Source organism: Dromiciops gliroides, chromosome 6, assembly GCF_019393635.1.
Source record: "Dromiciops gliroides isolate mDroGli1 chromosome 6, mDroGli1.pri, whole genome shotgun sequence".
Lineage (NCBI taxonomy): Eukaryota > Metazoa > Chordata > Mammalia > Microbiotheria > Microbiotheriidae > Dromiciops > Dromiciops gliroides.
The window spans coordinates 172,571,698-172,593,930 of record NC_057866.1 but is presented as its reverse complement, the minus strand read 5'-3'; positions in this window follow the sequence as shown (position 1 = coordinate 172,593,930).

The window sequence follows — 22,233 nt, the reverse complement described above, 5'->3', positions numbered from 1 at the left end:
TTCAATATATTTTGCTTCTCCTTCAATATCTGCTTTTTTTTTAATATTTTCACCTGCATTTATGGTAAAGGTTATATAGAGTTTCACAAAATGGCACCCTATATTTATGATGGTGATTTAATACCTTCCTATCATTTTATAAGAACCATGGCTTTCTGACATGTTTATTTTTAAAAAAAACAACCTTTATTTTAACATGACTTTTGATTTACCTATTTCTTTCAATAACTTTCACATATAGTATATCATATAATCATTAATTCTTTAAATGTACCTGCCAAGTAGGTAGGGGTAGGTAATATCTGTCTTTTATAGGCAATGAAATTAAGGAACAAAGAGACTAACTGTGAGCCCCATGGTTACATTTTTAGTGAGCACTGAAACCAAGATTAGAGCTCAAAAGTCTTTATTTCAAAGTAAGGAAGTATGTCATAGTGAAGAATGTTAAACAGTAATGTAACCCAAATCCACTGACTCTCTAAAGTAATACAATACTGTACTATGGATCAAAGACTCATAAAATCTCACAGTTGGAAGGGACTAATGATATTAGGAAGTATGTTTGTGGGCGGTGAGGAGAGAACAAGCATTTATTAAGCAATTACTATGTGCCAGGGATTGTGCTAAGATCTTTACAGATATTATCTCATTTGATTTTGACAACTCTAAGAAGTAGGTACTATTATGATTTTCATTTTACATTTAAAGAAACTGAAGCATACAGAGAGTAAATGACTCAGCCAGAATCACAGAGCTAGTATATGTGTATGAAGATAACTTTATAGTCAGGTCTTCCTGACTCTAGGACAGTGATTTCTATCACCCCATGTAGCTGCCAGCTAGTCAGCACGGTAGAAAGGAACAAGCCCTTACTTTGTGTCAAAGGAGCTACAATCAAATCCCATTTCTGATGTGTGCTGCCTGTGTGATCTTCACTAAGTCACTTAACCTCTTTTGGTGTTATTTTTTTCATCTGTAAAATAAGTCCTTTGAGCTAGATGAGTTCTGAATTACCTTGGAAATCTAATTCTGTGTTACTATGGTCATCTAGGCCAACCTCTACTGAAACATAACACCCTCCTATGGCATGCTTGAGAAGTAATCAATGTTGCCTCTTGTTAAGGACCTGTAGTGTATAAGGAAATCACTATTTCCCAAGGTAGCCATTCCAATATGCATATTAAGGGTTATAAAACACTCTTCTCCAATAACTATATAAGGTGGGTTACTAAAGATTGTTTTAAAGGAAAAGATTTGGAAAGTGTTCTGGCCTGGCAAATATTGCATTATAAAGAATTTCAACCTGCATTGTGACATAGTTTCTGTAAACTAAGCTAAATTTAAAATAATAATAATTGCCAAGATAGACAATAAATCAACATATATATATATATATAGTACTCATATATGTATACATATGTATATTATATATCTGTGTGTATATATAGAATACTTGAGGGAGTATTTGTGTGTGTGTGTGTGTGTGTGTGTGTGTGTGTGTGTGTGTGTGTGTGTGTACTCCTTCAAGTATTCTTAATCTACTCTCTTCATAAGAATTTCTCTTCCACTTGACCTCAGCTCCACACGAAGATGGTCAAATACTTGATCTTTCCGTCACAAACAAATGCACTACTTTCAAATTTTAGTCTATGGTTCTACTCCCCACCAACCCTACCCCCAATATAATGCCACAAGTTTTTGTTGTTGTTGTTTTTTTTACTATCTTCTATTCCCACAGAGAAAAAAAGAGATGTTAAGCACAAAAGAATCATCAGAGACATTATAGAAAGATAGTGAGTGAATTCAGTAACTTATTACCACTAGCACAGTCATTTGAGAGGCTAATATGCAAGCCTCATTGCAACCTAAAACAGTTTTTTCAAGGCTGCAAATTAGCCATGTTATTTTCCACTTCTACTGAGCACATTTCGATAAAGCGCCAACCTTCATCTTCTTTCCATTAGCTTCTTGGCCCCCCTTTTCTGCCTCTTTACTTGGTTCTATGCCATCCCTACTGATGCTTAGGCTTCTGTTCCCTAGTGTTTGTTGAATTGCCAGATGCAGCCACTATGACCTGCCTTCATCTACTGATCCTCCAATATATGCCCCTACCATCATCTTCCTGTTGGGAGATATAACTGTGATTGTAGGCCTCCATGCTTTTTGAGTTCTCACAAGGGCTTATAAAAAAGAAAAGGAAGCATAAAATGGAGGTGGCCACGTGTCTGGGACAGGTTTGCCTAGGCTGGACATGTGCATGTGGTTTGTGGCTAGAGTATGCAATCCTTCTGATGTATCAGAGGTGCTCACTGCTGCAGACCTAGAAGGAAGAGGGCTAGTCGAGATATAGTTTCTGCTTTACTATCTGATTCATCGGACAATTAGAGGATTTATCCAAGTAATGTGTCATATTTGACCAGAGACAGATACTCAAGCTTTCATGGGCTCACCAGGAGTGGCTATGAGCATTCTGCAAAGGAAAGGTGAAGGGCACTTAAAGAACATAATTTTTCTCTCTTTTTCTGTCTCTGTCTCTATATAAATATAAACACACATATATACACATCGATACATACTTGTATACATATATAAGCATAGATTCTAATTAAAGGGCAAATGTGCATTGTAAAACAAGCAAAAAGCCTTGTATATGCGTACATACCCACATATATGTACATTTTTGTTGTTGTTCATTTGTTTCAGTTATGTCTGAATCTGTGATCCCATTTGGAGTTTCCTTGGCAAAGATACTGAAATGGCTTGCCATTATCCAGCTCATTTTACAGATGAGGAAACTGAAGCAAACAAGGTTAAGTGACTTGTCCAGCATCACATAGCTAGTAAGTATCTGAGGCTAGATTTGAACTCAGGGATAGGAGGCTTCCTGACTCCTGGTGATCTATCCACTGAACCATAGCTGGCTATGTATGCAATACATGTAGGTAAATGTTTATTGCAAAGAAAAAGGCATATGTATGCATAGATAGATGTATGTATAACACACCTACATGTGCATATATGCATGCAGGTATACATGCGTATCTATGAGTTTTTGGTTTTGTTTTGCAATATCTTTCCCCTTTGATTAGAATCTTTTACATTACTTCAGGACACATAATTTGTGTTTTCCTTGAAAATATTTCTGTAATAATTGCAATGCAAATCTATTTTTTAAAAAAGGATCTGTTTGAGGGAAAATAATAATCATGATACATAAGTGAAAGCATTGTCGTAACCACATAATCATTGAATTAAAGTTGAGAATTTCTCCTTTTCACAGATATAGAATACCTCTGCTAAATTGAAGGAGAGAATAGGGATGTTTGGTAGAATAATTGCAGTAACTGCAATATAGAAAGTGAAATTAATTTCTTCCCTGGTGGTCCTCTATACTAGCATCAGTAGTTCTTATTAGTTCAAGGGCACTAACAGCTACTAAAGTGGAATTAGAATTGGCTTCATTAATGATTTTTTCCTCTATAACAAAATGGTTTCACAGAAAATGTGACCTTTTTCTTCAGTCTTCTATTCCAGTTGATAGAATATTCTTCTAGTTATCTTTACTCTAAGCCTCAATATATGATTTTATTGCTATATTTTGAAGCAGTGTGGTGTGGAAAAAGCTCCATGCTTGGAGACAGAGGGCCTGTGTTCAAATATCACTTGTCAGATAATAATTGTGTGACATCGGCAACATTCTTGACTTTTTTGAGACTGTTCTTGACTTTCTGAGGTGGAACCAAGATGGTGGAGAGAAGCCAGGAACTTTCCTGAGCTTTCCTGTATTTCCCTCAAAAACAACATTAAATCAAGCCTCTAAACAGATTCTGGAACTACAGAACCTACAAAAAGAGAGACAAATACATGCTACATGAAATAATTTAGAAGACTTCAGAAAAGGTCGGTCTCACCTGGGGTAAAAGGGGAGGGCGACTCAGCGTCCCAGCTGGTAGCTCACCTCAGCAAAGCTCTGCTCAGTGTGGCTCAACACCACTCATCTCAGCTGGCAGCTCACCTCAGCAAAACTCGGCTCAGTGGGCAGCTCAACTCTGTTACAACTCGACACAGCTGAGAGTGGGGCAGCTGATAATGGGGCAGCTGAGAGCAGTAAGAAGCTTGCAACCCTGAACCCTGTGCCCCAGGAGCACACTTTAACTTGATAAGTTTAAAAATAACCTACAACATGAGCAAGAAACAAAAAAAGGACCCTTACCATTGACAACTTCTATGGCGAGAGGGAAGACCAAAATTCAAACACAGATGAGTTAGTCAAAATGCCCACAAGTGAAGACTCAAGAGAGAAGATGATAATGTCTCAAGACCAAAAAGCCCTCTTTGAAGAGCTCAAAAGGGCCTTTTTTTTTCTTTTTTAGTGAGGAAATTGGGGTTAAGTGACTTGCCCAGGGTCACACAGCTAGTAAGTGTTAAGTGTCTGAGGCTGGATTTGAACTCAGGAACTCCTGACTCCAGGGCCGGTACTCTATCCACTGCACCACCTAGCTGCCCCTCAAAAAGGCTTTTAAAAATCAAATAAGAGAGTTAAAGAAAAAAAAAACGGAAAAAGAAATCAGAGAAATGAGAGCTACACTGCAAAAAGAAGCACAAAAAATGATCGAGGAAAACAATTCCTTAAAAAAATACAATTGGCCAAATGCGAGAAAAAAAATAGCCAAACAGAAAAAGAAGTACAAAAGTTTACTGTGGAAAATAAGTCCTTAAAATTAAAACTGAACAATTAGAAGCAGATAACTCCATGAGACAACCAGAATCTGACGGGCAGAATCAAAAGACTGAAAAAATAGAAGAAAATGTGAAATACCTCATTGGAAAAGACAACTGACCTAGAAAATAGGTCCAGGAGGGACAATCTGAGAATTATTGGACTGCCTGAAAGCCATGATCAAGAAAAGAGTCTAGACATCATATTCCAGGAAATTATTATGGAGAACTGCCCTGAAATTGTAGAATCAGAGGATCAAATAATCATTGAAAGAATCTACCAAACACCTGAAAAAGACCCCAAAAGGAACACTTCAAGGAATATAATAGACAAACTCCAGAATTATCAGGTGAAGGAGAAAATACTCCAAGCAGCCAGAAAGAAAACATTTAAATACCATGGAGCCACAGTCAGGATTGCACAGGACCTGGCAGCTTCAACATTAAAGGATCACAGGGCTTGGAATATGATATACAGGAAGGCAAAGGAGCTTGGATTACAACCCATGATCAACTACCCAGGAAAACTGAGCATTCTCTTTCAGAGCAAAAGATGGATATTTAATGAACTAGGGGACTTCTAAGGCTTCCTGAGAAAAAGACCAGAAATGAACAGAAAATTTGATCTCCAAATACAAGACCCTAGAGAAACATAAAGAGGTAAACAAGGGGGAGAAAAGGGTTGTTCAATAATGTTAAAGTGCTTGAGTCCACATAAGGGAGGATAATACTTTTAACTCTTGAGATCTGTATCTCTGTAAAGGAATTGTTATGAAATCAACTTTGATGTGAAGATATAAAGAAACTTAAGACCAGAATAAAAGAAGACTAGGGGGAGGAGAGGAAGGGAGAGGTGGAATGGGGTTAACTATATCATAGGAAGAGGCACAAAAAGAATCCATTACAACAGAGGGAAAGAAGGGAGGGATGGGCATTGTTGCAACCTTACTCTTATTGGAAGTGGTTCTGTGAGGGAATAAAATACACTCCCATTTGTATAAAGAAACTTAGCTTACTCTGTAAGGAAACAAAAAGGGAAGGGGAAAAAGGGTGATATTGATAGAAGGGAGGGCACAAGTGGGGGAAAAAAGGGACAAGCAAAAGAAGGGCAGCTGGTAAAATGGAGGGCAGATTGAGGGAGGCAGTGGTCAGAAGCAAAACATTGGCCAAGTGGAATAGGGGTAAAGAAGGGGAAAAAAGACTACAAAGGGGAAAAGAAGATGGAGGGAATTAAATAGTTAATAATTTTAACTGTGAATGCGAATGGGATTAACTCTCCCATAAAACAGAAGCAAATTGCAGGGTGGATTAAAAACCAGAATCCTACAATATGCTACAACACATTTGAAACATAGAGTTACACACAGAGTAAAGGTAAAAGGCTGGAGCAGAATATATTATGCTTCAGCTAAAGTAAGAAAAGCAGGGGTAGCAATCCTAATCTCAGAAAAAGCACAGGAAAAATAGATCTCATTAAAAGAGATAAGGAAGGAAACTACATCTTGCTAAAAGGTACTATAGATAATGAAGTAATATCAATACTAAACATGTATGCACCAAGTGATATAGCATCCAAATTCTTAAAGGAGAAGTTAAATGAGTTACAAGAGGAAATAGACAGTAATACTATACTAGTGGTGGATCTGAATCTTCCCCTCTCAGAATTAGATAAATCTAGCCACAAAATAAATAAGAAAGAAGTGAAAGAGTTGAATAGAATACTAGAAAAGTTAGACATGATAGATGTCTGGAGAAATTGAATGGGGATAGAAGGGAATATACCTTTTCCTCAGCATTATATGACACATACTCAAAAATTGACCATGTATTAGGGCACAAAAACCTCAAAGGCACATGTAGAAAGGCAGAAATAGTAAATGCATCCTTTTCAGATCATGATGAAATAAAAATTACATGTAATAAAGACCCATGGAAAGGTAGAATGAAAATCAATTGGAAACTAAATAATTTCATTCTAAAAAATGAGTGGGTCAAACAACAAATCATAGGAACAATCAATAACTTTATCTAAGAGAATGACAATAATGAGACAACATACCAAAATCTATGGGATGCAACCAAAGCAGTGCTTAGGGGAAAATTTATAGCTCTAACTGCTTACATGAATAAAAAAGAGAAAGAGGAGGTCAATGAATTGGGAATTCAACTTTAAAAGCTAGAAAAAGAACAAATTAAAAATCCCCAATTAGATACTAAACTAGAGATCCTGAAAATTAAATGAGAAATTAATAAAATTGAAAGCAAGAAAACTATAGAATTAATCAATAAAACTAAGAGCTGGTTTTATGAAAAAACAATAAAATAGATAAAACATTGGTTAATTTGATTAAAAAAAAGAAAAAAGAATAACAAATTACCAGTATCAAAAATGAAAAGGGTGATCTTACCACCAATGAAGTGGAAATTAACACAATAATTAGTAACTATTTTGCCCAACTGTATGCAAATAAATTTAACAATCTAAATGAAATGCATAAATATTTACAAAAATACAAACTGCCCAGGTTAACTGAAGAGGAAATAAAATCCTTAAATAAGCCCATATTTGAAAAAGAAATTGAACAAGCCATTCATGAACTCCCTAAGAAAAAATCCCCAGGGCCAGATGGGTTTACAGGTGAATATATATTCACACTGTTACTGAAGTAATAAGCTTAATGGACAAGTTTGATCATGTCTCCCTCCTTTCTTCTCCCCATGTTCTACTCATAAATCATTGGTGGTACTACATTTTGAAAAAAAAAATATACAGACCCTTAAAGTCAGTCAGTGAATAAATGTTAAGTGTCCGGTATTTCCAGGCATGGTGGTAAACTCTGAGGATATGAAGCAAGAGATAAAACATCCCTGACCCCGAGGAATTCAGAATCTAGTTGGGGAGACCACACATAAAATGAAACTGAAAAGGGCATAAGGGAAGTGACCCAGTCTAGGGATATGACAAAGGTCACAGTATGGGTGAGAAATGTTCTGAGGAAATAAGTTTGAGTTGATTTCATCAACTGGTTGGGACCCCTTCATTGAAGGAAGATCTGGGAAGAGTTATCCTAAGCTGATCATCTATTCACTCCAAAGTGAAGGAGAGAGGAGTTCCCTCCTTACCTTTGCAAATTTATTTCATGCTAATCTACTAGCATTCTACCATGCGTCAAACAACTCAGTTGTTCCTAAAGTGGCATTAATTTCTTGCAAATCTAAACATCTGTGCAAGCTTTCCTCCTCCTCACATATCTCTTAATTAGGAACTAAAATTTTCAAAAAAACATATATTAAAATAAATAATAAATTTATTAATAAACATAGTATTTCTTTATTCCTCAAATAACCCTTAAAGGCAGATGCTCTTATTGTTCCAATTTTGCATATGAGAACAATGAGGGAAACAGAGGTCAAGCAATTAACTCAGGGTCATATAGCTAATAAGTATCTATGCTTGATTTTAACTCATCTTCTTGACTCAAGGCCCAGCAGTCTATGCCCTCTTGAGCATCTCAGTATTTGCTTCAATTAAGGACTCTTTTTAAAAATCAATTTAATATAATTATGTTAAATAACTTGTTGGTGGTACCTTTAAGACTTTATTTCACTCTTTATTTTTTGCAATCAACAAACCCCAATAAACAGTATCTTGTATCTCTATCTCATGTCCAATTTTATACCTGGAAAGATGTAATGTTGCTCTACAAGCTAAACTGTAAATGCTTTTTTTTTTTTCTTTCTGATATTTTCATCACAAAATCTATAATTCATGCATAGAAAATTCTCCAAAAAGTTATATATAAATAGGAAAAAGGTTTGATAGTTATTAAAGACTCATCAGCCACTCCTTGCAGATCATAACATAATTCCCAATCTTTCCCATTCTTTTGATTTTTCTTGATATTATAAAAAACCAAATACTTGTATGTATATCTCCTCTAGGGCTGATTTTCTATGTATGTATTTATTTGATCTGATACAGACTCTCTTCTTGACTTCATTTTCAAAAATATAACTCCTTAGGTATATTTGTAACATTTATGGTTGCAATATTTATATAGATGAATAAATTAATTATTCCAATATTAACATGAATAATTCCATTTTTCCCACATAGTATCAGCTGAAGGCTATTGGACAAAGGTCTCAAGTTTAGAGTATCAATAAGATCAAATAAATGCTTATAGACATCCTAAATATCATATTATCTTTTTAACCTTTGTCCACTTTTCCTGCTCTTTCTTTATACTTCAGAAGCAGAGGAGTATTTCAAAGGCCATTTTGGATTTTGATTTGTCTCATGGATCACCTTGGCCAAATAATTGGACATTGAATGGTGAACTTTATGGTGACAAAAACACTCTATACTTTAATTTCACATATTCCATATACAATTTAAGTCCCTGTCATGTGCAAGGCACAATGCTAGGCACTGAAGAATCAAAGACATATTAAAAAGTCCCTGCCCTCAAGGAGCTTATATTCTTTTAGACGTATGCCATTAGTCTCAAAATCATTAGATTCTGGTTAATACTAAATTTGTCACAGACCTAAGATTAAATTCCAATCATAATGCTGTTATCAATATGTAATTTGGAAATTACTTACAACTTACATTTCTTTCCAAAGTTTAAAGTCTTTAAATAACTCAAAGTATAAAATTCAAGCAGTTTTCAAAATGTCTACATTGTATATTTGTCTTGTCCATGGTGAGAGATTTGAAAACAGTCATTAGGCAGAATATGTGCACCATTTTGAATGAGGGTTGTTTTTTAGTTTGTGCTTTTTCTATTTTTTTAAATTGCATGCCCAATTCATTGATGTCCTCTTTTTCTTTTTTATTCATGTAAACAGTGAGAGATATAAAATTTACCCTAAGCACTGATTTGGCTGCATCCCATAGATTTTGATATGTTGTTTCATTATTGTCATTCTCTTGGTTGAAGTTATTGATTGTTCCTATGATTTGTTGTTTGACCCATTCATTTTTAGAATGAAATTATTTAGTTTCCAGTTAATTTTCAGTCTACCTTTCAATGGCTCATCGTTACATGTAATTTTTATTACATCATGATTTGATCAGGATGCATTTACTATTTTTGCCTTTCTACATTGGACTATGAAGTTTTTGTAAATAGTCAATTTTTTAAAAAATGTGCCATGTACCACTGAGAAAACAGTATATTCCTTAATATCCCCATTCAATGTTTGCCAGACATCTGTCATCTCTAACTTTTCTAGTATTCTATTCAACTCTTTCACTTCTTTCTTATTTATTTTGTGGTTATATTTATCTAATTCTGAGAGGGGAAGATTCAGATTCCCCACTAGTATAGTTTTCCTGTATATTTCCTCTTGTAACTCATTTAAATTCTCCTCTAAGAATTTGGATGCTATACCACTTGGCGCATACATGTTTAGTATTGATGTTACTTCATTATCTATAGTACCTTTTAGCAAGATGTAGTTTCCTTCCTTATCTCTTTTAATTTGATATATTTTTGCCTTTGCTTTGTCTGAGATAAGGATTGCTACCCCGGCTTTTTTGACTTTAGCTGAAGCATAATATGTTCTGCTCCAACCTTTTACCTTTACTCTGTGTGTATCTCTCTGCTTCAAATATGTTTCTGGTAAACAACATATTGTAGGATTTTGGTTTTTAATCTACTCTGTTATTCATATCCGTTTTATGGCAGAGTTCATCCCATTCACATTCACAGTTATTAATACTGTCTATTCCCCTCAATTCTATATACTCCTTTTGTACTTTCCCCCCTTCTTTCACCTTATTCATCCTCACCAACATTTTGCTTCTTACCCCTGCCTCCCCCAATTTGCCCTCCCTTTTATCACCTCCCCTTTTCTTTACCCTTTTCTCCCTTACTTCTGCCCTCCCATCTATCAGTCCCCCCCTTTTCCCCTTACCCTTTTACTTCCCTAAAGAATAAGCTAAGTTTCTTTATCCAAATGAACGTATATGTTACTCCCTCTTTGAATCAAATCTAGTGAGAGTAAGTTTGAAACAATGTTCATCCCTCCCTTCTTTCCCTCTATTGTAATAGGTTTTTTACACCTCTTCATATAATTCATCCCATTCCACTTCTCCTTTCCTCTTCTCCCCTGTGAGAATAAAATTGGATATTAGATCATAAATCTCCCCTACTTAACTTTTCCCTAATTTATCTCCCAGACTAGTAAATGGAAGAAGCTTCTGGTTTTCTAGATAGAGCCTTTATTGTATGGTAGTCACAAGGTGATGTTGATTAGAAGGATAGGAAAATAGAAATACAATACAAATCGTCTTAAGTCTAGGCTTAGTCTATATTCCTTATAAAAACTCACCAAACCGAAAAGGCCACCTTTGGAGAGAGAGAGAGAGACCGTCTGTGCCGCGCCGTCAGGAGTCCCGCCAAGCAGGCAAAAAGGCCTACTCCCGTTCTCTCCACCCCGGAAGTCAAAAACCCGGCAGGCAGTCTGACATGCGCAGCAGGCGGACTGTTCATCTCCTCCCCAAAAGGGTGGTCCTTGAAAAACTGGCGTCTTTCAGTTATCCTAACCGACTATTAAAAACTTTCATATTTTACCACACCTCATAAACTCCCCTTTTCCCCCTTTAATTTTCTTTATATCATCACATCAAAGACAATTTATATTTATACCCTCTGTGTATAATCGTCTGTCTGCCAAATACATCTACAGTTCCCGAGTTATAAGTATTATTTTCTGTGTAGGGATGTAAAGAGTTTAACCTTACTGAGTTATATGTTAAGATTGAATGTTCTATTTGCTTCTGGTCTTTTCATCAGGAAACCTTGAAAGTCCCCAATTGCATTGAATGTCCATCTTTTCCCCTGAAAGAGAATGATCAGTTTTGCTGGGTAATAGATTCTTGGCTGCAATCCAAGCTCCTTTGCCTTCTGGAACATCATATTCCAAGCCTTGTGATCCTTTAATGTTGAAGCCGTCAGGTCCTGAGCAATCCTGACTATGACTCCATGATATTTATTTATTCATTCATTCATCCATTAATTCATCCATTCATTTGTTTGTTTGTTTATTTATTTTTGATGCAATTGGGGTTAAGTGACTTGCCCAGGGTCACACATTTAGTAAGTGTAAAGTGTCTGAGGCCGGATTTGAACTCAGGTACTCCTGACTCCAGGGCTGGTGTTCTGTCTAATGTGCCACCTAGCTGCCCTGCTCCATGATATTTAAATTGCTTCTTTATAGCTGCTTGGAGTATTTTCTCCTTTTACCTTATAATTCTGGGATTTGCTTACAATATTCCTTGGAGTTTTCTTTTTTGGGTCTCTTTCAGGAGGTGATCAGTGAATTCTTTCAATGATGTTTTTATCCTCTGATTCTATAATATCATCACAGTTCTCCTTGATAATTTCCTGCAATATGGTTTCTAGACTCTTTTTCTGATAATGACTTTCAGGCAGTCCAGTAATTCTCAAATTTTCTGTCCTGGATTTGTTTTCCAAGTCAGTTGTCTTTCCAGTGAGGTATTTCACATTTTCTTCTATTTTTTCATGCTTTTGATTTTGTTTGACTGATTCTTGCTGTCTCATGGAATCATTATCTTCCAACTGTCCAATTTTAATTTTTGTGTCTATTTTTTTTGTTGGTGAGGCAATTGGGGTTAAGTGACTTGCTCAGGGTCACACAGATAGCAAGTGTCAACGTCTGAGGTCAGATTTGAACTCAGGGACTCCTGACTCCAGGGCCAGTGCTCTATCTACTGCTCCACCTAGCTGCCCCAAAATAACATTTCTTTCTTTTTTTTTTTTCAGGGCAATGAGGGTTAAGTGACTTGCCCAAGGTCACACATCTAGTAAGTTTCAATATATGAGGCCTGATTTGAACTTAGGACCTCCTGAATCTAGGGCAGTTGCTTTATCCCACTGTGCCCCCTAGCTGCCCCTGAATTTTAATTTTTAAGGCATTGTTTTCTTCAGTGAGATTATGCACCTTTTTCTCCATTTCACCAAATGAATTTTTTAAGGAACTGTTTTATTCAATCTTTGTGCTTCCCTTTCCAATCTGCTGATTCTTTTTGCATAATTTTTTGTGTTGCTTCAATTTCTCTCCCCATTTTTCTTCCACCTCTCTCAATTGAAAATCCTTTTTGAGCTCTCTACTCAGTTTTTCTTCTACCTCTATCAATTGATTTTTAAATCCTTTTTGAGCTCTTCCAAGAAGCCCTTTTGTTCTTGAGACCAATTCATCTTCCCTCTTGAGGCTTCACATGTAGACAATTTGAGAGTATTGTCCTCATCTGAGTTTCTGTTTGCCTCTTCTCTGTTAACACAGAAGCTCTCAATGGTAAGAGCTCTTTTTTTTCTTACTCATATTGTAGATTATTATTATTATTATATTATCATTATTATTTTAAGTTGAGGTCTGCTCTGGGGGCACCAGGGTCCCTGTTTCAAGCTTCTTGTGCTGGGGTATAGGGGCTGTTTCATTGGCTTTCTACACTGATGCCTCTATGGCTTGTGGATTTCTCACCACCCTGAGCTTGTTCCCAGCATGCACTGGGATGGCCAGGCCTGGTTGTGCCTGTCCTGTGCATGGCCCTCTAGCTGGCATCCTGCCCTCTCAGTTGGCAGTGGTGAGTTTCACCACTGGCCTGCTGTGCCACCAGGCTGTTGAGCCAGGATCCAGGGGCCTCAGTTGCTCGGCTGTGGCCTACAGCTTCCTGCTGACTTGCCCTGACGCCCTCCACGCCGTGCTGTTCTATGGTGCACTGAGTCTCCCTTTTGCCCAAGTGAGACCAACCTTTCCTGAAGTCTTATTAATTATCTCTGGTGTCAATGTATCTTTGCAGGTTATATAGTTTCAGAATCCATCCATAGGCTTGATTTAATGCACCTTTTGAGGGAACTGAAGGAGAGTTCATGCAAGTTCCTGGCTTCTCTCCAACATCTTGGCTCCACCTCTCATGAGGGTTGTTTTGACAAGCAATAGATTATTTTTATTTTGATGTGATTGAAAATACTGGATTTTGAAAAGAAATGGAAGTTACCTTATGTCCTGTATTTGAATATGTGATACCACAAGGTTTGGAATCAGATACAGGAACTGTTGTTTGGTTCAATTTCAGATGACAAAGTACACCTTAACGAGGCTAAAGCCTGTATATCAGAAACTGTATCATTGGGGCCATGCTTAATGATCTGACAGCTTGATAGAAATGACCAGAACTTATGCTTTGCTAATTTAGGTCACTTGGTATTAATTTTGTGGAGAACTTGCACACCATGGTTGTTTAATTATTTTTGTAAAAAAAATTGATTATCATCAAATATTGAGAACCTAGTATAGAGTGTTTATGTATAAGGTTTGAATAATTAAAGGGGGAGAGGGAACAAGAGGGGAAAAAGGTTAATCATTGATTAATTAAGTCCACTACATGAAATTTAAAATCCATATCATTAATATTAAAAATTTAGGGACCAGATGGGCCCTATAGTGGAACTTAATATACATTTAGATGCATTAGGTTTCTGACAATATAACATAAAAATCATCTTGAAGGGAATATAAAATTATTTTATTTGATCTCTATCCAACTTCTCATGTAAATGTAATTTTTCAAAATCAATTTTAATTCAACCTTCGTCCAGTGCCCAGAGGTTCAATCAAAACAATGCAAAACATATATATATATATATATATATATATATATATATATATATATGCAAACAATGCAAAACATATATATATATATATATATATCCCAAACCTTGATTCGGTAACTCCAATAAAGTCAAGCAGATATAATAAATCCAAAGTTTTAAATATCTAAAGGTTATTGGGTTACAGAGAGAGAATGCTTATAACTGTCCCAATTTAAAAGATGCCTTTAAAGATAAGCAAATGTTTCTATGGTTCCTAAATATGCTCAATCCATGTGTTTTAATGTTATGCAAAGTCACTGCACTTAAAGAAAAAGTTGATACAATAATTTTCATACTGAACTCTTCAAAACTTTACATTAAATTTATCTTCTTTTTGTGCAAGTGGAGAGTATGTTAAATATGTTATTATGTTAAATAATATATTCCCAAGACAATAGAATAAATATTATACTCTTGAATGTGAAAACAGTGTTCTGTCACATACACACACACAGAGTTTATCATTTTAGGGTACTTGAATCTTTATTTTTATGTCTCCATTCTTTCTACCCTTTTCAGAGAGTCATTGTGTGTAACCACAAAAGAAAAGAAGAAAAACAAGAAAAGAAAACCAGTCCAGCTAAATTAAGCAACATATTAGCCAAGTCCAACATTATATTCATCTGTTCCACACTCATAGTCCTATAGAAGCATACCTTTATGAAGAAGGAAGGAGCAGGAATTCTCCTATACCTTACTTTGGACCAAGTTTTATTATTATAATTTTGTAGCATTCTATTTTAATTAATTTGTAGTTGTTCTTTCATTTAGAGAAATACAGTCATGGTGGATATTGCTCTCCTAGTTCTGACTCCATTTTGCTTTAGTTCATACAAGGCTTTGCAAGCTGTTCTGTACCATCACATTCATAATTTTTGTTTTTAAGATAGATTTTGATATCATTCATTTTTATATAATATGTATTTTCCAATGAATCCCTCCCCCTCTCAAAGAGCAATCCTATTTAACAAAGAATAAAAAATAGGTTGACATAAATTCTATAAAACTAAAGAGCAGATCAAAAAATTCTGACTAAATAAGCAGAGTTCCAAATCCACACACCCCATTTTTCCAAAGAAGAGAGAAATTATTTCTTAGATCTCTCCTTTGGGACCAAGTATAGTCATTATACCCTCCCAACATCCAGTTGAAATTGTTGTTATAGCCATTGTCATGGTTATTGTTTATACATAGTTTCCCTGGTTCTTCTTGGTTCATATTTTATGAGTGTGTCTTTCCATGCTTCTCTGTATTGGTTATAGTCATCACTTCTTACAGAATAGTAATAGTTCATTAATTATAAATGCTTCAATTTGTATTACCTTTCCTCAGTTGATGGGCATCTACTGTTTTTTTTTTCCAGTTTTTGCTCCTTTAAAATTGTTGCTATTAATATTTTGGTCTTTATGAGACCTTTTATTTTATCATTAACCTCCTTGGGACACATGCCAGAGAGATATCTCTGTGTCAGACAGTATGGGCATGTTAATCAATATTTTAGAATAATGTCTTTGGGTTTTTTTTTTTTAGTTAGAAAAATGTCAAATTTCTTTCCAGAATAATTGGAATTTACAGCTCTACCATTAGTGTATTGCTGTGCCATCTTTCCACAATCCCTTCAACATTAACTATTCCTATCTAAGCATTTGAATTATTGATGATTTTAGGATATCTAAAATAAATATCTCTGACATCCAAGAGTTTATTTTAATCTGGATACATTTGATTTAAATACTATGATTTCTTTTTCTCACTCATTATGTCTCAAATATTTGTCAAGGTATCAAAGATCTATGAATCAATCATTGTAGGAACATCTTCCAACAACGACAATGATCAAGATTGATAGACAAATTGTCATAAAGAAAGCTGACATTGGAATTAAGACATTGATTCAAGACCTGAAGGGGGTTTTCTGGTAAATGTCTTAAACTAGTTCTGAAAAAAAGAATTATACTCACACTAAACTTTTGATTATCATCTACATTATTAACATTATCTTCATCACTTTCTTTTTCTTGTTTGTTTTTAATTTTATTTGTGATATATAATTAAATTTATACATATATCCAGCATAGATATAATGTACACATACTTGATGACTTCAAAAGAAGCTTGGAAAGACATGCATGAAATGATGTACTGGAAAGTGAGTACAACCAAGAGAACACTGTAGACAGAGATAGCAATTATTATTATTTTTTAATAAACATTTTTATTTAAAGTAAAAAAAAAGTAGGTGGGAAGTAGCAGTACAGAACTAGAAACAATGGGTCCAAATTTTGGAGAGCAGATCATCTGTTGTAAAGAAAATAATATACATTATACTAACATGACAAAATGGGATGCTTTGCAAAGTAGTAGGTTCCCAATCACTAAAGGTCTTACAAAAGAGCTAAATTATAACTTGTTTGGGTTTTTTTAATTTAATGCTGCATTTAAAAAGCAGAGAATTTCCATACATAAATCAAAACATGCAAAAAATAGGACTGTATATGAAATTGTGAATTCTATCTCATACCAGTTGCTCTAAGTACATAATTCTATAATTTCATTTTTTAAAGTTCTGCTTGTCATGTATTTGATCTTCCCTTGAGTGAATCTGAAATATCACAATGACTCCTTAAGACTATTATTACTAATGAAACCTCCCATTAACCTTCCTTTATTCCTCCCAAATTCTCCCTCTACAATGGGGAAGTGGAGGTTAACCCACAGTATAGGCACATCTAAAAATATTCCTTTTTCCATCTTTTGTCCACACCTTCTGTATGAAAAAGGGTAACATGTTTAAAGTATTTTCAGGTCTCCTGGATGCTTGATTCTTTGTATTCATTAGTTTCATAATTGTTTTCTCTTTATCTTGGCCTTATACTGGTTGAATTTCTTCTGACTCTGGTTATTTCACTTTGCATCAATCAGTTCATACTACCCAGGATTCAATGAAGTCACCTCTCATCACTTCCTATAATGAAACAATATTTGTTGAACCATTTTCCCAATTATGTAAGGCCTTCCAAAAGACCTTAGTTACCACGTAATTTTTAATCCCTACATTAGGATAAGGACATGTTTTTATGATGACCCACCTTCCCAGTACTTTCACCTTCTTAATGAAGTGTACCCTGTTCTCACCATTAACCTTAGTTTTACATACTTCTATATCCAAAATGTTTACATCTATGATCAAGCTCCTTTGTGTATTTAGATATACCTCTCATGTACCCCAATTATGTGAAAGAAAAAGGTTCACCTTTCCTTTCTATTATGTTTTTTTTACCTGCCCTTGGTCTTATCACTCTTCAAACCCTTAAACTAGAACTGGTCCACTCCCCTACCCCCCAACATCTTCTGAAGACATTAAGGTTCTAAAGGCCTACGAAAAGTTTCTTCCTCCCCCATTCCCATTAAAATGTTAGCACTAGGGGGCAGCTAGGTGGTGCAGTGTATAGAGCACTGGCCCTGGATTCAGGAGTACCTGAATTCAAATCTGGCCTCAGACACTTAACACTTACTAGCTGTGTGACCCTGGGCAAGTCACTTAACCCCAATTGCCTCAATAAAAAAATGTTAGCACTAAACTGATTCAACCATTCTGGAGAGCAATTTGGAACTATGCCCCAAAGGGCTATGGGACTGCATTCCCTTTGACCAAGTAATACCACTACTAGGTCTGTATCCCAAAGAGATCATAGAAAAGGGAAAAGGACCCACATGTACAAAATATATTTATAGCAGCTTTCTTTGTGGTGGCAAAGAATTGGAAATTATGGGAATGTACATCAATTGGGGAATAGCTGAACAAGTTGTGGTATGAATGTAATGGAATACTATTGTGCTATAAGAAACAATGAGCAGGAGGAGTTCAGAGAAACCTGGAAGGACTTGCATGAACTGATGATCAGAGATGAGCAGAACCAGAAAAACATTATTCACAGTATCATCAACAACTGTGATTAGATTCCTTTCACCAATACAATGGGACAAGAGAATTCCAAAGGACTCATGATGGAAAAGGCTCTCCAAATCCAGAAGAAAAAAAAACTGTGGAATACAGATGCTGATTGAACCATATTAATTTTTTTTTGTTTTTGGTGCTGTTGTTTTTATTTTGAGGTTTTTCCTTTTTTTGCTCTGATTCTTCTTTCATAACATGACTAATGCAGAAATATGATTAATGTGTATATATATATATGTATATATATATATATATAGTCTATATCAGATTTCCTTCTGTCTAGGGGAGGGGGAGGGAGAAAATTTTGAAATTCGAAATCTTATATAAACAAATGTTGAAAGCTATCTCTACATGTAACTGGAAAATAATAAACTACTTTTATTTTTTTTTTAAATGATGAGCAAGCAGTTTTCAGAAAAACCTGGACTTGAGTGGACTGATGCTGAGGGAAGTGAGGAGAATCAGGAGAATATTGCACACCAACATTGTGTCATGATCAACTGTGATAGACTGACTTAGCTCTTCTTAGAAATACAATGTTCCAAGACAATTCCAAAGGACTCATGATGGAAAATGCTCTCTGCATCCAGAAAAAAAATCACTGTGTAATCTGATTGTAGATTGAACCATACTGTTTTCTACTTTTTTCTTTTAAGTTTTTCCCTTTTGTTCTGCTTCTTCTTAAACATTACTAATGCAGAAATGTTTTATGGGGTTATACATATGCAACCTATTTCCATTTCCAAATTAAATTTGGAACTGAAAATCTCAAAAAAACCAAAATGTTGAAAAATCTTATATATAACTGGAATTTTAAAGAATTCTTTTACGATTTAAAAAAGTTAGCACTATATCATACAACTCCTTTCAATTATTCCAATAAATTGACCTTTCTAGATTTCAGTGAATTCATTTGTTTCTTCTATTCCAAACTTTTTCCTTAGCTCTGGTCTTTCCACCAAAAATTCTTCAAAATCTTCTACTGTATTAAATGTCCACTTTTTCCCATATAGGACCATACCAAGTTTTGCAGGATAGCTCATTCTTGGTTGTAAGCCCAATTATTTTGCTTTTCTAAATATTGTATTCCAAGATTTCCTCTTATTTATAGTTGAAGCAGCCAAGTCCTTTGTGATCCTAACTGTAACTCCTTGGTACTTGAACTGCTTCATTCTGGATTCTTGTAGTATTTTCTTTTTGACTTGTAGGTCCTCAATTTTGACTGTTACATTCCTGGGAGGTTTTATTTGGGGATTTATTAGAGGAGGTGACCTATGAATTCTTTCTATATTTATTCTGCCTTCTTTTCCTATTAAGTGTGGACAGTTCTCACTTATGATTTCTTGAAATATAGCATCCAAGCTTTTTACTACATCAATGTTTTCAGGGAGCCCAATAATTTTTAAATTATCTCTTCTTGACCAGTTTTCCAAGTCAGTTGTTTTTTTATACCAAATACCTTACATTTTCTTCTTCCAGCTTTTACATCTTTTCATTTTGTTCTAATATTTCTTGCTGTCTTGAGGAATCATTGATTTCTATTTGGCATGCCCTTGTTTTCAAGGACTCTACTTCTTGGGTAATGTCTACTACTTTGTCTTCTAAGTTATTTATTCTATTTCCAATTCTTTCCTCCAGATGTTTTATTTCATTTTTCATCTCTTCCTTCATTATTTGAAGGAATTCACACAGTCCTTGTGGAAATCCACATTTTCCTTTGAATCTCTGTTTACATTTGTTATGAAGTTGCTTTCTCCTTTGAGAGCATCTCCAGATTTAATACTGGATGATGTTTTCATCTTTAATGTAGTCATCTCTCCAAGTTTAGTTTCAGAATTGAGATTTTGTGCTAAAGCATGGCTATGTCCCCTCATAAGCTTCAGGGTGGGTTGGCTGCAGGGTCTTGCTCTCAATCCCTTGGATTCTTGCATTGATTTACATATCCTGGGATTAAGTGTCTGAATCTTTAAGGTTTAGAGCTGAATGGTCAAGGGGCAGTTGTCAGGAAAGAAACTCAGAGCACCTTGGTCAGGAGTGTCCTGGGGTATGATGGTTGTGGGTGCCTACTACACGTCAGTCCTCTAGCATTTCCAAGTTCTCCACCCTAAGGTTTTTTTTTTTTTACAATGGAAAAAATGTGAATGACTTGACTATTCTCAACATTACAATAATCTTCATCCATAAACTAAACCCTGATCTCTAGTATTTGCCAATATATGAGGTGTAAAATGCTTATGCTGAAAATTAGCATTCTGATCTCTTAAGCTAGTCTGAAGCGGCTCCAATACCCTTCTGAAATCCTATCTGTCCTCTCTGCTGGTTGTATAACTCTGGGCAAGTCACTTAACTTTCAAATGCCTCTTAGATTATATGTTACAGACAACTGAAGATCTCTATCTGTGGAGTTTTCTCACATAGAATTCCTTATGCCAATGAACAAAAACAGTCTGAACAAACCCAACAAAACCAAACAAAAAACAACAAAAACTAGAGATAATATTTCTAAATTGCTTTAAAGTGTGCAAAACACTTTACATGCATATGTTTTATGTATTATATATATATTCATGTCAGATATACACGCATATATGTGTATATATGTGGCACATTTGCCATATGTTGGATATGGTACCTTAATTACATATGTTTGTATAATAGATTTTTATTGTTGAATAGTTTCAGTCATGTCCAGCTATTCATCTCCCCATTTGGTGTTTTACTGGAAGAGATACCAGAGCAGTTTGTCCTTTCTTTAGTTCATTTTATAAATGAGTAACTGAGGCAAACAGGGTTAAGTGACTCGGCCAGGGATAGACATCTAGTAAGTGTCTGAGTCCAGGTTTGAACTCATGAAGATGAGTTATCCTGATTCCAAACCCACTGCTCTATTGACTATATAACCTACCTGCTGATAGAAAGATAGATAGATTTATAGATAGATAATTGATAATCACAAGAATCCTATGGAGAAGATATAATTGCTCTCCCTATTTCATAGATGAGGCAACTGAAACAGGTGAATTGTCCCGGGTTGCCTAGTTAATGTCCAAGATAAGACTTTGTGATGCTTAAAATCTAAAAGCTTGGTCACCATCTGTAAGGGGCTAAAATTCTAGCTTATTCCTTTTTTGTCATATTAGTAAATTGAATAGGTGTGAGGTGGTACCTCAGAGTAGTTTTATTTTGCATTTCTCTCATCAGTAGTGATTGAGAAATCCAAGTCCCATATGGATTTAAAAATTGAGGATAATATTAACTTTCCTACAAAATTAAGCTTAACACAACTTTAAAATAGCTTTGTCAATAATCAAATCAAACAATAAGAGTTCTTAAAAACATGTCTAAAGGAATTCAGAATTCTGAGATAATTATGGGGTTATCACAAAAGAATAGAGAAGTGATGGGAGATGAGCATTCCTACACATGAGCAATATATACAGCCCATGCAGGATGTCAGGCTGATTTCAAATATAACTCATATTCAAACATATATATATATATATATATATCATATTACATTTGCCCCCTCAATCAGTCTGCCAAATTCTAATAATCTTACCACATTCCCCCCTTTATACCTTGACTCAGAATATAATATACAATTACGCAACTCGAAACCAAAATTTCTTAACTTCATGTTCATTGCCATCATCTTTACCATGTAATAAAGCCAAACACAACCTATCTACAACTAATTCCTGAATCCAAGGTCAGTACTCTGTGGGAGGCCACCTCTTGAGATAAAGGATATGTTATTTCTATTAATATGGTAATTTACTCAGAATTCCCAAATATATATTTGGAAACATTTGCTAATATTTTGTATTATGATGATGAAGCCTCTTAAGCAGCTGTTGATGGTTGTAGGCT